The 14385-nt window shown below is 38.9% G+C and overlaps 1 long non-coding RNA gene across 1 annotated transcript in view; it reads left to right on the plus strand.

Annotated features, from left to right (window-relative positions):
• Positions 1-9470, plus strand: part of LOC129392141 (uncharacterized) — a 34033-nt gene extending 24563 nt beyond the window's left edge. Inside the window, exons 2-3 of the long non-coding RNA XR_008617427.1 lie at positions 5119-5235; positions 8736-9470. This is a non-coding gene — a long non-coding RNA (uncharacterized lncRNA). The remainder of the gene's footprint in view (positions 1-5118; positions 5236-8735) is intronic.
• The last annotated feature ends 4915 nt before the right edge of the window (positions 9471-14385 follow it).

Here is a 14385-nt window from a genome sequence, read left to right on the forward strand (position 1 = left end):
GTGGTTTAAGTCCAATGTTTACTTATTGATCTTCTTTCGGAATGATCTATCCATTGTTGAAGGTGGAGTGCTGAAGTCTCCTAATATTTTTGTGTTGATGTCTATTTCTCCCTTCAGGTCTGTTAATGTTTGCTTTATATATTGAGGTTCTCTGATGTTGGGTGCATAAATATTTTCAATTTTTGTATCTTTTTGAAGGATTGACCCCTTTATTATACAGTGACCTTCTTCAGCTCTTTTTATAGTTTTTGGCTTAAAGTCTGCTTTGTCTGATACAAGTACAGCCACCCCTGTTTGCTTTTGGTTTCTATTTGCATGGAATATCTATTTCCATCCTCTCAACTTTCATTCTGTGTGTCCAAACAGCCTGGACCGAGCTCCTGGCTGCTTCTCAAACCTTTGTGATTGTCCAGTCTGCCATTTTTGTTCTTGGTGGCTCCCAATAGTTGAGGGTGTGTCAAGACCTGACAGAGTCCCAAAGGGAAGGATCACAGTTAGCGCCTAGATGCAGGCTAATTAGAAGCTGGACCACTCAGGCCGCAGCTCTGAAAGGATGGAGTGAAACCCCTTCCAGGAAGAAACTGGGAGATGGGCATTTTTGCCTGTTCCCTCTGCACTGAGCCCAGGTGTATAGCTGCAGGGAGAGTGGTGAGGAGTCTCCTGCACGTTTAAAAACTGCTTCTGTGTCTGCTGTAGTCCTGTGGCTCTTGTGAATGCAATCCCCATTGACTATCAGAGCTAGGTGATTTGGGGGCCTGTCCCTCCTGTAGAAGCCTTAAAAATTGGGTGATCCAAACCCTTTGCTCCTCAGGGAGAACAGACCTTAATGAAATGGAACTGGGAATTCCCTCCCAATTGTGTGGTGCTGTACCAGGGTCAGGGTTTATAGTGAGAGTGTGTCTTAGGCTTTCCTACCCATTTTGATGTGGGTATTTTCTCATTTGTCTGATGTGCAGGAGTCACTCAGCTAGTTTCTGGATTTCTCTCAGAGGGAATTGCTCTGTGTGTAACCGTATATCTGATGCATCCATGGGAGGAGGCCAGTTCAGGAACCTCTTATGTCACCATCTTGATCCCTCTTTCCTTTTTTTTTTTTTTTTTTTTTTTTGCGGTACGCGGGCTTCTCGCCGCTGTGGTCTCTCCCGTTGCGGAGCACAGGCTCCGGACGGGCAGGCCCAGCGGCCGTGGCTCACCGGCCCAGCCGCTCCGCGGCATGCGGGATCCTCCCGGACCGGGGCACGAACCTGCGTCCCCTGCATCGGCAGGCGGACTCTCAACCACTGCGCCACCAGGGAAGCCCTCCTCTTTCCTTTTTCATTTCAAAACTTTTCCCTCTTAAACTCACTTGCTTCCTATGTCCTAGGAAAATGAGAATTTTTGATAAGCTCCCACTACCTCATCTACTCACCCATCATACCAGCCATGATTCTTCCCTACTGTTACTAGGAATGAATCATCCATTCTCCTAGACAGGGCCAACTCATCCAGCAGCACTGTGCTGGAGCTGCTCCTATAGGCTCACAAGGGCTGATTGTTAATATTTCAGGAATATTTTGAGCTGGTTATATTATGGAAAAAAGTAAATGCTAAAAATGGGTGCTCTTCCTCTTTCCAGGTGTGGAAGCAAGTACTCCTTGCCTATTTATGCAATATACCTTAAGCAATATATATAATGTTGTTTTGCACATTTAAAAGTTTTGTAAGGGACTTCTCTGGTGGCCCAGTGGTTAAGAATCCGCCTGCCAGTGCAAGGGACACAGGTTCAATCCCTGCTCCGGGAAGATCCCACATGCCGTGGAGCAACTAAGCCCGTGAGCCACAACTACGGAGCCAGCACTCTAGAGCCTGTGAGCCACAACTACTGAGCCCACGTGTCATAACTACTGAGCCCATGTGCCACAACTACTGGGCCTGCGCTCTAGAGCCTGTGAGCCACAACTACTGAGCCCACGAAGCACAACTACCAAGCCCACGTGCTGCAACTACTGAAGCCCACGCGCCAAGAGCCTGTGCTCCCCAACAAGAGAAGCCACCACAATGAGAAGCCCACGCACCGCAATAAAGAGTAGCCCCCGCTCGCCGCAACTAGAGAAAGCCCGCGTGCAGCAACGAAGACCCAACGCAGCCAAAATATAAACAAACAAATAAATAAAATTTTAAAATATTTGTAAAAAAAAAGTTTTGTAAAACTGGTTTAATATAGTATGTTTTCTGATAAAATGTTTCCCCTACAACATTATGTTTATGAGATGTATTCAGGTTGATATGTGTAACTCTAGTTCTTTAATTTTTATTTTCCTGCCCCATTCCACAAGAATATAAACTCCACAAAGGCACAGATTTTCTTTGGTTTTATTCTCTGGTATATTCCTAGAGCTTCGAACAGTGCCTGGTACAAAGCAGGCTCAATAAATATTTATTTGATGGAATGAATGAGGTGTGCCTGAAGTTCTACCTCTCCTGTTCTCTGAGTTAACATGTTGCTCAGCTGTTTGGAAGCTTAGTAGATCTTAATATACTGACCCACTTGGATTTTCAAATCTTATTAAAGAATTCATTTTGCATATCCTTTACCACCAGAAGAGGGCAGGCTTGGAGAGAAGAATAGGTAAGAGATGGCAGTCAGTCATAAATGTTGGACCCTACCTGATTTGGAGACTCAAAACCACCAGGTGGCAGTATGAGCGTGTTGGAAAACCAAGGTCAGGGATCCGGGATACTGGGGTCTCTGCATGCAGGTGGGTGCCCCAAACACACACATTTCCCTATTTTTTTCTTTTGGTCAACTCATCTTTTATTAACATTAGTCTTCTGCAGCTTTATATAAGTTGTTGCTTTGTATTTTCCCTTACATTCGACAATACTAATTTATTGGAGCAGAACAAAGCAGATTAAAAAATTTTTTTTCATTGAGATAAAGTTCACATAACATAAAAATCAGCATTTAAACTATTTTAATGAGCACAGTTAAGTGGGTTTTAGTATATTTACAAAGTTATGCAACCATCATTACCATCTAATTCCAGAATATTTGTATCACCCCAAAAAGAAGCCACCCCATACCCATTTAGCAGTCATGTCCCATTTTCCCTTCCCTTCATTCTCTAACAACCATTAATCTACTTTCTGTCTCTATGGATTTGCCTATCCTGGGCATTTCATATAAATCGAATCATACAATATACAGCACAGATTTCTTTTTTTCCTTTCCTTTTTTTTTTCTTTTGGCCACACTGCGCGGCATCTGGAACTTCCCTGACCAGGGATTGAACTCACACCCCCTGCAGTGGAAGCGTGGAGTCTTTTTCTTTTTTTAATATCTTTATTGGAGTATAATTGCTTTACAATGGTGTGTTAGTTTCTGCTTTATAACAAAGTGAATCAGTTATACATATACATATGTTCCCATATCTCTTCCCTCTTACGTCTCCCTCCCTCCAATTCTGAAGAGTCAGTATCTAATTGCAAATTCCCTCTGTGCCCTCATGATACTCTATGCAAAGCTCTAGCCGAGTCTTTATCCCACTACTTCTCATTGCTACCTACTTCTCAGCCTCCCAGAGAAGGCCCAGATGCTCTACAGCCTGGGACGATGTATCCACTTCCATGTTCCTCAGCAGCCAGCCTAGTGTATGAGAGACAGTTGGTATTCAATTGAGAAATGTTCTTTGCATGAGTAACAATAGCTAACGTATATGGAGGGCTTACTATGTGCCAGGCAGGCACTGTCCTAAACACCTTCTGTGTAGTAACTCATTTAATTCTCAAAATAAGCCTTAGTTTTTTAAGGAACCTCCATACTGTTCTCCATAGTGGCTGTATCAATTTACATTCCCACCAACAGTGCAAGAGGGTTCCCTTTTCTCCACACCCTCTCCAGCATTTATTGTTTCTAGATTTTTTGATGGTGGCCATTCTGACCGGTGTGAGATGATATCTGATTGTAGTTTTGATTTGCACTTCTCTAATGATTAATGATGTTGAGCATTCTTTCGGAAGCGTGGAGTCTTAACCACTGGACCGCCAGGGAAGTCCTGTAGCACAAATTTTTAATGGCAAGATTTATCTATGGTGTCAAAATAAGGCTATATTTCATCTAAAATATCAAAGTTATATACAGGATGGAAAAAACATATGGTTTTGGAACAATTAGTTGCTTTAATATTTCCTACCAGAGTTTTAAGAACTACCCAAATTGGGTTTGCCTGCCCTCTTGGGCAGGAACACATCTCAGTTCCCTCTATTGCTGTGAGACAGAGACTAAAGGATGGAAACAACAAAGACTAATTAGCAGGGTTCATGTCCCCTTAATTCCTTAGCAAATAAAAAGCAAAGTGATATCTAGACGTTACCCATCAAGTACTCAGATTCCTGCAGAAGTCCAGATTCTTTCATAATCTTCATGGCTCTGGGCCTGGAACTGGCTGCACGTGGTCCCTGATGGGTTTTGCCTACAGCCCACATCCCACATCATGGACACCCATGGGGACAGCTGAGCTATTATCAGCAAAGGTTGAAGGGAGCAGGGAGAAGGATTTGTCCTCCTTTTACAACTTTCCCAAGGGGAGAAATTGTGAGTTCATGGCAACATTCAATCACAATAACTTTCTTAATCTTGTTTGAGATACACAGAAAATAGGTCCTCTCAATGTGTTTTTTTTTTACAGGCAACTATATCAAGAACAAAACAACTAGAATTTCTAACCCAAGGGGATGTGTAAGCAGGGGATTTAAAGATACTTCAAATTCTCTCTCTTATATGGAATAGCACCTCCTCCCTTTGGGAAGGGCGCAGGTCTTTCCTCAAAACAGTTGTCACTGGCTGTTAGTCACTCTACTGCCCATGGAAAAGAAAATCATTGCTTGTAGGTGATGCTTGGGATCAACGGTGTAATGTGAACAAATGACAGAGTCAGCAGAACTCTGCGTCTGTCTTCTATGTCAAGGAGAATGCTCTTCATACTGAAAATGGTTAAACCAAAGTGGGTTAGAAGAATGAGAGTATCTAAGTTGTGCAGAGATCTAAATAATTTCAATCATCTGGACTACGTGAATTATGTCCAGCATACTCAGACAGCCCAGAATGAGTGGTTGAACAAATGTTATTTTGACAATCAGGGGGAATGAAATCAATATTGGATATCGGTGAATACAGAGGCAATTTTCCAAAAGGAGAAAGTGGAGAACCCACACCTAATTTGATCCTGGGCAAGACTCAAGAAAGGATTATTTAAGGTATTGTTTATGTGCTCTTACAGAGTAAACACATCATTAGAAGTGAGAGTTTGCTAGAGACATGTATTTTCAGATTAACTTCCTTTCTTTTGACAATATTAATGAATTTGTAGAAGAAGAAATGAAAATGAGAGTAATCTTGAATTTTGCAAGGCTTTGGAATAGGTGTCTCATTACGTCTTCCAGACTCCAAGGTCTTTGAGTGTAGGGGATTATGCCCCATTTGTCTTTGGGTTCCCCAATGCCTAGAACAGTTTTATTTTTAAATTTATTTTATTTTATTTTAAAATTATTTATTTATTTATTTATTTGGCTGTGTTGGGTCTTCGTTGCTGCGCGTGGGCTTTCTCTAGTTGCGGGGAGTGGGGGCTACTCTTTGTTGTGGTGTGCGGGCTTCTCATTGCAGTGGCTTCTCTTGTTGCAGAGCATGAGCTCTAGGCATGCAGGCTTCAGTAGTTGCAGCAAGCAGGCTCAGTACTTGTGGCTCACGGATCCAAGAGCGCATGGTTTTCAGTAGTTGAGGTGCATAGGCTCAATAGTTGTGGCACGCAGGCTCAGTAGTTGTGGCGCGTGGGCTTAGTTGCTCTGTGGTATGTGGGATCTTCCCGGACCAGGGATCGAACCCGTGTCCCCTGCATTGGCAGGTGGATTCTTAACTACTGCACCACCAGGGAAGTCCCAAGAACAGTTTTAGTAGTTTGCTGAAGTTTGTGCTCTGGATAAACAAATATATTAATTGAATAAAGGATGCAGTAAATATGACTCTAATGCTAATACAATTGAGTGGTTACTGGCTAGACAATCTTGCCTAAAGGATACAACCAGTGAATCAACATCAAACTATGCAAGCGAAAAATTCAAATTGTGAAGCAATAAGTATAGGACAATACCATTTCAATTTTGAAAAATCAGATATTTGCATAGTAAAATAGGGAAAATCTTTACATATTATAGGCAGGAGTGTAAACTAGTATAGCTGTTCCAGAAAGCAGTACTTAGTGAAATTAAAAATGTGGTATACTTTATTTATTTTGATTTATTATTATTTTTTTTTTTTTGTGGTACGCTGGCCTCTCACTGTTGTGGCCTCTCCCGTTGGGGAGCACAGACTCCGGACGCGCAGGCTCAGCGGCCATGGCTCACGGGCCCAGCCGCTCCACGGCATGTGGGATCTTCCTGGACCGGGGCACGAACCCGTGTCCCCTGCATCGGCAGGCGAACTTTCAACCACTGCGCCACCAGGGAAGCCCCTTATTTTGATTTTTTTAAAAAAATTATTTATTTTATTTTTGGCTGCGTTGGGTCTTCGTGGCTGCGCGTGGGCTTTCTCTAGTTGCGGCGAGCGGGGTATACTCTTTGTTGCGGTGCACAGGCTTATTGCGGTGGCTTCTCTTGTTGCGGAGCACGGGCTCTAGGCGCGCAGGCTTCAGTAGTTGAGGCACGCGGGCTCTAAAGCACAGACTCAGTAGTTGTGGCACACGGACTTAGTTGCTCCGTGGCATGTGGGATCTTCCCGGACCAGGGCTCGAACCCGTGTCCCCTGCATTGGCAGGTGGATTCTTAACCACTGTGCCACCAGGGAAGGCCAAAAATGTGGTATACTTTATAACCCAACAATTTGACTACTGAGTATGTATTCCAGAGAAACTCTTCACAGATCCTTAAGGAGATGGAAATGAGAAAGTTTATCATGGTTTTGTTTGTAGCAAAGAATACGAAGCAAAAAAAAAAAAAAAAAAAAAAAGAATACGAAGCAACATAGGGGCAGGACCTTAGATGTGAGCAAGAGGGGCCTGTGCTCTGGACCCTGCACTTTATAAGTCTTCAAATATCACATAGATACAAAAAGTACATTTCTTAAAGTACATATGGGCACCTTGGTCTCTGACTTGGTGCTTAGGGCGGCAGGGCCTGACCTGTAACCTACATACCCTCTTTTGAGACTAATGATATTCAGGCTTCAGGGACATATCTTGTCCTATGTCCTTTAAAAAGGTGGCACTGAGGGAATTCCCTGGCGGCCCGGTGGTTAGGACTTGGTGCTTTCACTCCCGAGGGTCCAGGTTCAATTCCTGGTTGGGGAACTAAGCGTGGTATGGCCAAATAAATAAATAAATAAAATAAGATTAAAAGGTGGCACTGATTTAGACTATTGTGAAGATCTGTAGGGTGTACTGGGCCAACTTTGGAGATGGATATGGAGGACTGGGAGCACCTGAGTGGCAAAAAATGCTTAGGTAAGGGAGAAGACAAATTAATTACTTAACAAATCCTTACTCTCAGACGCTACAATGCAATAGATTCTTGCATAATGCAGTGTCCTTTCCCAGTAGCGCTGAGCATCCCTTTCTTTGCTTTTCTCTCTTGGTATTCCAACTTGTAGTTCCTCATACATTAGCACTGTGTTTGCAACAGATAAATATAGCAGCTGAGGAACATTTGTAATAACGAACAATTCATATTACTAAATGTGTGGTTTAGACATAACGTGTAAAATAGAAAACTGATTCTTTACATTGGCAACTAAATGGACACCGAATATTAGAATTATGAATAGTTTTATTTTTATAAAAATATGTTAAAAGATTTAGTTAAAGGTTTAGAAAACTGAATTTAAAATTCAGCTTTATTTAAACATTTTTGACTGAATACTCTGATATCCATTAATTGTAATTTATACATTGCCTTTTAATGTACTAAATACTTCTGAATATTTTAGAAGAAAAATACTGTTTTGAAAAACATACATGAAATTTCATTTTAATTTTTACTTTTACATGTATTTTAGTTTACTTTTAAAAAGAAAATACATTTAAGTTGTGTAAAGTCAATATATTACAGATTATTTTAAAATCTGGATCATTGAGAATGAATATAAGTCAAGGTCATTATAAATACAGAAAATATAAAAGTGGAGTTCAAAAACAAAAAAAAAAGAGCTGAAAAGAAAAGAAAGGCTTTGAAAAAGGCAGTCTGCTTGAATTTTTTAAAATTGGAAACAATGAAAGCAGGAAGACTTCTGTTGAGAATGACCCCCATGAGATTCTTGAATAGGAGATTACAATTTTTTATTTAATGGAGATTTGATAACTGATCCATGCAGTGAAGCTAGGAAGAAAATTATTCTCTTCAGATTCACAGCTTAAACAGGCCAAATGAATCTCTGAAATTTCACATTCTTTATTAATAAAGATTTAATGACTAGCTAAAGCAATTCAAACAAATAGAGAAAAATCAACAGGTTGAATGATCAAGAAAAAGCCTTAGGCTTTTCAGTGTTTATTGAGCAATGATCCTGAAAAATGATCCTAGATAATCATACTCTTCTGTTTGAAATGAATGGTTTTAATTTTTCAGTTCTATTTTCACTTAGCAAAAAATTTAGTAATTCATTTTATACCAAAATGCTTTCAATTGAAATTTAGAAACTCTAGAAGTAGTATTCTATATTTTAAATTTAAAGAGTTATGCTTTTCTTTTTTTTTTTTTAATTTATTTAGGCTGCACCGGGTCTTAGTTGTTGGAAGCAGGATCTTCGTTGCTGCTTGCAGCATGTGTGCGAGATCTAGTTCCCGACCAGGGACTAACCTGGGCCGCCTGCATTGGGAGCACGGAGTCTTACTCACTGGACCACCAGGGAAGTCCCTGTATTTTAAGTTTAAAGGCTATGTGTGTTTTTATACTGTAAGTCATCTCACAACCAATTTTCAGGGTCAGCTTTGACTAATGAAGGTATTTGTGAATGGAAATATTTAGGTTCCTGAATAAAAGAACAGAAATGTCACTGGCACATACAAAAACACACATGCTATTACTGGAACTGGAAAAAAAAAAAGGCTGAATAAACAGCAAATGATGATAGCTTCACCATCAGAAGTAAACACTGATGTAGGACGTTATTATAATACTCTTAAAGTAACATTATTTTAACAGCACAACATTTCAGAGAATAGTGGAACATTTCTAGATTTAGAATAAATAATTTTAAATTTGAAGCTAGACTAGAATGGCTCAACATTTAAGACAGATAATGATCACTATCTAGGATGGAAAATTAAATATAAGATTATTAATTTGGTGGTTAGCAAAGTGAGAGAAGAAAAAATATGTAAAAAACCCCAAATCTTTGTATTATCAACTTCAGCTAGGTTATACAAAGTCATGTTGAATAATTTTATATGCACGCATATTTGAACTACCAAAAAAAAAAGTGGAAAATTAAGGAATGTTCCATTAGTATTACCCCTGATATAAAAAAGTATAGGCTTTTGGCTTAAGTAAAGAACTAAAAAAACATTTTTCACTTTTAAGCATTGATTGAAAAGATTGCTGAAGGCAAGTCTGCTAAGAAACAAATCTGGCAGAAACTAACACAACAATGTAAAGCAATTATACTACAATAAAGATGTTAAAAAAAAAAAGAACAAGCTAAAAAAAAAAAAAAGAAACAAATCTGGATGGTCCTGGAGGCATGTTTCTTTCCCTCATTTGGTAGGTTGGCAGAGGGCTGGCTCAGAGGGACTGAGCCTATTTGCAGAGGGACGGTTAGGCTGCCGCCAGTGCCAGTGTTCCTACAGGCAGAGCTTCAAGGCTCTTCTCAAGGACGTCAGTATAACACCTCAGCCTTAGGTTTACACACTCCTTGACACTTTTCCTGGGCTCCAAATCCCTTGTTATATTCTTGTTTCTTGGAGAAGCTAGATATTCCCTGCACTCTCTTAGTCCACTTGATAAATATGTAATGCAGAGAGGGGGCAGAGTCCTTTCTCCTTGAGTTCTGTTTGTGGCGTTTGTGCCGACTAATCCCTGGCCTCAGACAGGTTCCAGGGACTTTGACCAAGGTGCTTTGAGAACACCTATGCCAGGCCTGTGCTGTGGGGTAGTGAGAGTTCAGGGGACTGTGTATGCTCTACCAGTAAATCCTATGTTAATAGATGTACCATGTGGCACTAGTGGTGTAAGTCTATGACTGTGATCCCCTCCATGCATGATAAAGCCTATGATAAAGGTCCTGTAAAAATAAAGTGCACATGCCATAATTTAGCCCCAATCTGGAAACATTCATGAAACCACTTCTGAATTTTGTTCAAATCTGTTAGACTTAATCATGTCAACAGCAGTCATATTCTTTGGAACATATCAAAGATCACCTATAACATTCTGGATCTGCCCAAACATTGAACATCTTGATGAAGCATATACAAAATCACTCTTGACCACGTGAGGAAAATGCTTCCTAAATTTTGTCAAACTAATTGCATTTAATTTAGACAAGATACAAGATGCATTAGAAAACTTAAAATGATAGATTTTGAGCAAAGAGCAACCTGTGGCCTTTGCAGGAAAATGAAATTTATTTTGAAATTGTACTGGCCACAGTGATTTGGTATAAACTGTTCATTGTTATTACTAATATTAGCAAAAGCTTTACAAAAAACCCCTTACTTAGCTAAGTTTCACTTTTGAAAATAATAAATTTTTTAATTTTAGAGAAAATAGTTTTTCTAAATCAAAAGGTTTTTTGTTTTTGTTTTTGTTTTTTTGCGGTACGCGGGCCTCTCACTGTTGTGGCCTCTCCCGTTGCGGAGCACAGGCTCCGGACGAGCAGGCTCAGCGACCATGGCTCACGGGCCCAGCCGCTCCGTGGCATGTGGGATCTTCCCGGACCGGGGCACGAACCCGTGTCCCCTGCATCGGCAGGCGGACTCTCAACCACTGTGCCACCAGGGAAGCCCTAAATCAAAAGGTTTTTAACAAAGATGTCATTCAATAAAATATAAAGAAATTAGAGCAAAGAAACAAAGGTTTTATATAAATTTCATAAATAAGAAGATTCCTTTACAAATAACGATCAAACTAATTTCCATAGAACATGTTTTCTGGCCATGATAGATTAAGATATAGTTCAAGTGAAGAGCGATCTGAACAAATTGATTAGCATACTTTGAGTTTTGGTTTTCTTTGTAATATCTGAGCATTGAAAATTTGGAAGAAAAACTTAAGGAATATTCTAGGGACCTATGTTTCTCTAGAAATGTAGATAATGAAAATGACAATATAACTGACAATTATTTTTATGGTAAAATGAAAACTTTTGTAATATTTTTTGTTATAAGAATTTATCATATGCATTATAACTTTTGAACATGATGGTACATCATTATAATGGTATATGAGGATAGAGATAAGAATAATGGTTACTCATGATGGAAAATAATATGAAAAAGAATATGTATATATATAACTGAATATATATGTGTTTATGTATAACTGAATCACTTTGCTGTGTACCAGAAACTAACACAACATTGCAAATTAACTATACTACTTAGGTTTCCATCTAAATCTTCCAGGCTCTATCCTTGAGGCTGCCTAACATTTTTGTCAGTTGCCTGGCTCAAGAAATTTAGGGCTGGCCCATTGGGATGCCATACAGATTTTTAAAAGTCTAAGGAGAGTACAGGAATATTTATATGAATTTATGACTAAAACGTTTAAATTCTGCCATCATCATCTTTCAAGCAGAACTTGAGAACACAGATTCTAGAAATAGAAGGTCTGGATTCAAATGCTCATCTGCCACTTTTTAGCTGTAGGACACTGGGAAAGTTATTTGACTGATCTCTATGAGTTTTCTCATCTGTAAAATGGGAATAATTATAAACTTTATGTCTTAGGGTTACTTTGAAGATTAGTTGATTTAATACATGAGTGCTTAGAACAGTGCCTGGCAGAAAGTAATCGGTCACTTATTCTTTGCTTAATGATGCAGAAATCTAGGACTTTGAGCCAAACCTTTTGAGCAAATCCAAAGCTATTTTTTTACCCCCACCTGCAGTGAAATACAAGTCAGTATTCTTAATTTGCATACTGGAATGTAAATCTTGCTCCCTAAATGCTCATTCCTGAGGCTCTTCAAGGTCCTTGCCATCTCACCATGACTCCTGCTTCTGAGTTTTCACTCATGTTGTGAGCCTTGTTAAAGCAACAACGGCAATAGCGACAAAACTGTCCTTTCCCATTGCAAAAGTAATACATCTGCATTGAGAAACTTTGGGAAATAACATTTGTCCATAATCTCAGCAGCCAGATATGCCAATTTTAATACTGCTGTTTATGTTCTCTTAATCTTTTTTCTATGCATATGTGTATATAATTTCCAAACTATCATTACACTGTAAGTACTGGTTTGTAATCAGTCTTTTCACTTAACAGTGTATTGAGAATTTAACAGTGTATTGAGAATATCTTTATATGTCATTAAATATTCTTTCATTACATCATTTAAATGGCTGCATTGTATTCCATTATATGGATGCACAGTTTCATAATTTACTTTTTTAAAAAATTATTACGCTTTAAAAAAATTTTTATTTATTTATTTATGACTGTGTTGGGTCTTCGTTTCTGTGCGAGGGCTTTCTCTAGTTGTGGCAAGCGGGGGCCACTCTTCATCACGGTGCGCGGGCCTCTCACTATCGCGGCCTCTCTTGTTGCGGAGCACAGGCTCAGTAATTGTGGCTCACGGACCCAGGTGCTCCGTGGCATGTGGGATCTTCCCAGACCAGGCCTCGAACCCGTGTCCGCTGCATTGGCAGGCAGATTCTCAACCACTGCTCCACCAGGGAAGCCCCATAATTTACTTTTATCTGTCCCTTGTAACTAGACATTAAGAAAGAGTAGTTTTTTGTTTGTTTGTTTGTTTGTTTTGCTATTATAGTTGAGACAGAGGAAAAGAGGCCCTGGCTTGGTACTATCAGCTTATGATGTTAGTACTATCAGCACCTGATGTTGCTATAAGCTGGCCTGGCACAGCTAGGCCTTGGTGTTTTCCTGATGAACATAAATAATTTCATAGAACACTCACATCAGATAAGACTACTATGTGATTGTGATAAATCAAAACAAAACAAGACCACTTCTTTTTTTTAGGTTTTATTATTGTTTTTATTTATTTATTTTATTGAAGAATAATTCATTTACAATGTTGTGTTAGTTCCTTCTGTACATCAAAGTGATTCAGTTATACATATATATGTATATATATATTCTTTTCCATTATGGTTTATTATGGTATATTGAATGTAGTTCTCCATGCCATACAGTAGGAGCTTGTTGTTTATCTATTTTATATATAGTAGTTTGTATCTGCTAATCCCAAACTCCTAATTTATCTCTCCCTCTCCCCCTTTCCCCTTTGGTAACCATAAGTTTGCTTTCTATGTCTGTCAGTCTGTTTCTGTTTTGTAAGTAAGTTCATTTGTATCATATTTTACATTCCACATATAAGTAATATCATGTGATATTTGTCTTTTGCTGTCTGACTTCACTCAATCTGACAATTTCTAGGTTCATCCATGTTGCTGCAAATTGTATTATTTCATTCTTTTTTATGCTTAAGTAGTATTCCATTGTATACGTCTACCACACCTTCTTTATCCATTCATCTGTCGATGGATGTTTAGGTTGTTTCCATGTCTTGGCTATTGTAAATAGTGCTGCTATGAACATTGGGGTGCATGTATATTTTCGAATCAGAGTTTTCTCTGGATATGTGCCCAGGAGTGGGATTGCTGGATCATAGGGCAACTAAAACAAGACCACTTCTTAATCATATCTGAACACAGACAAAACATGTACATTGTCCAAATCACAAAAATGACCAAACATCTCCCTATCCTGATAAAATATGAGTGTTTGCTGCTTCTTTACCAATATAGCTTTAGCCTCATTCTAGTCTTCTCTACATCTAGATAAGGCTTATTAAGATAACTAATCATAATTGCTTCTGTCTCCTGATGTCATCTAATATTGTTCGACCATAGGTTTCTGATGGTCTTTTGGCTGGAGGGCATTGGGACAGTCATCTTAGTTTTTCAATTATTAGCTGTTTTGTATCTGCAAAAAATATTTCCTGTTAAAACAATAGGTATTTAAGTGGCATAACCTGGGAGAAATGTTAAACATTCATTTCTATAAATTCTGTGAGTTTTAGCCCTATATCAATCAAATTATCATAAAGCAATATGTTTTGAGTGTATTACCCTGGGTTCTGTCGGAAATACATACCTTCTCTCTCATTTTACATTTTATATATATATATATATATATATATATATATATTTTTTTTTTTTTTTTTTTTTTTTTTTC

The sequence above is a fragment of the Physeter macrocephalus genome, chromosome 5, assembly GCF_002837175.3.
Source record: "Physeter macrocephalus isolate SW-GA chromosome 5, ASM283717v5, whole genome shotgun sequence".
NCBI lineage: Eukaryota > Metazoa > Chordata > Mammalia > Artiodactyla > Physeteridae > Physeter > Physeter macrocephalus.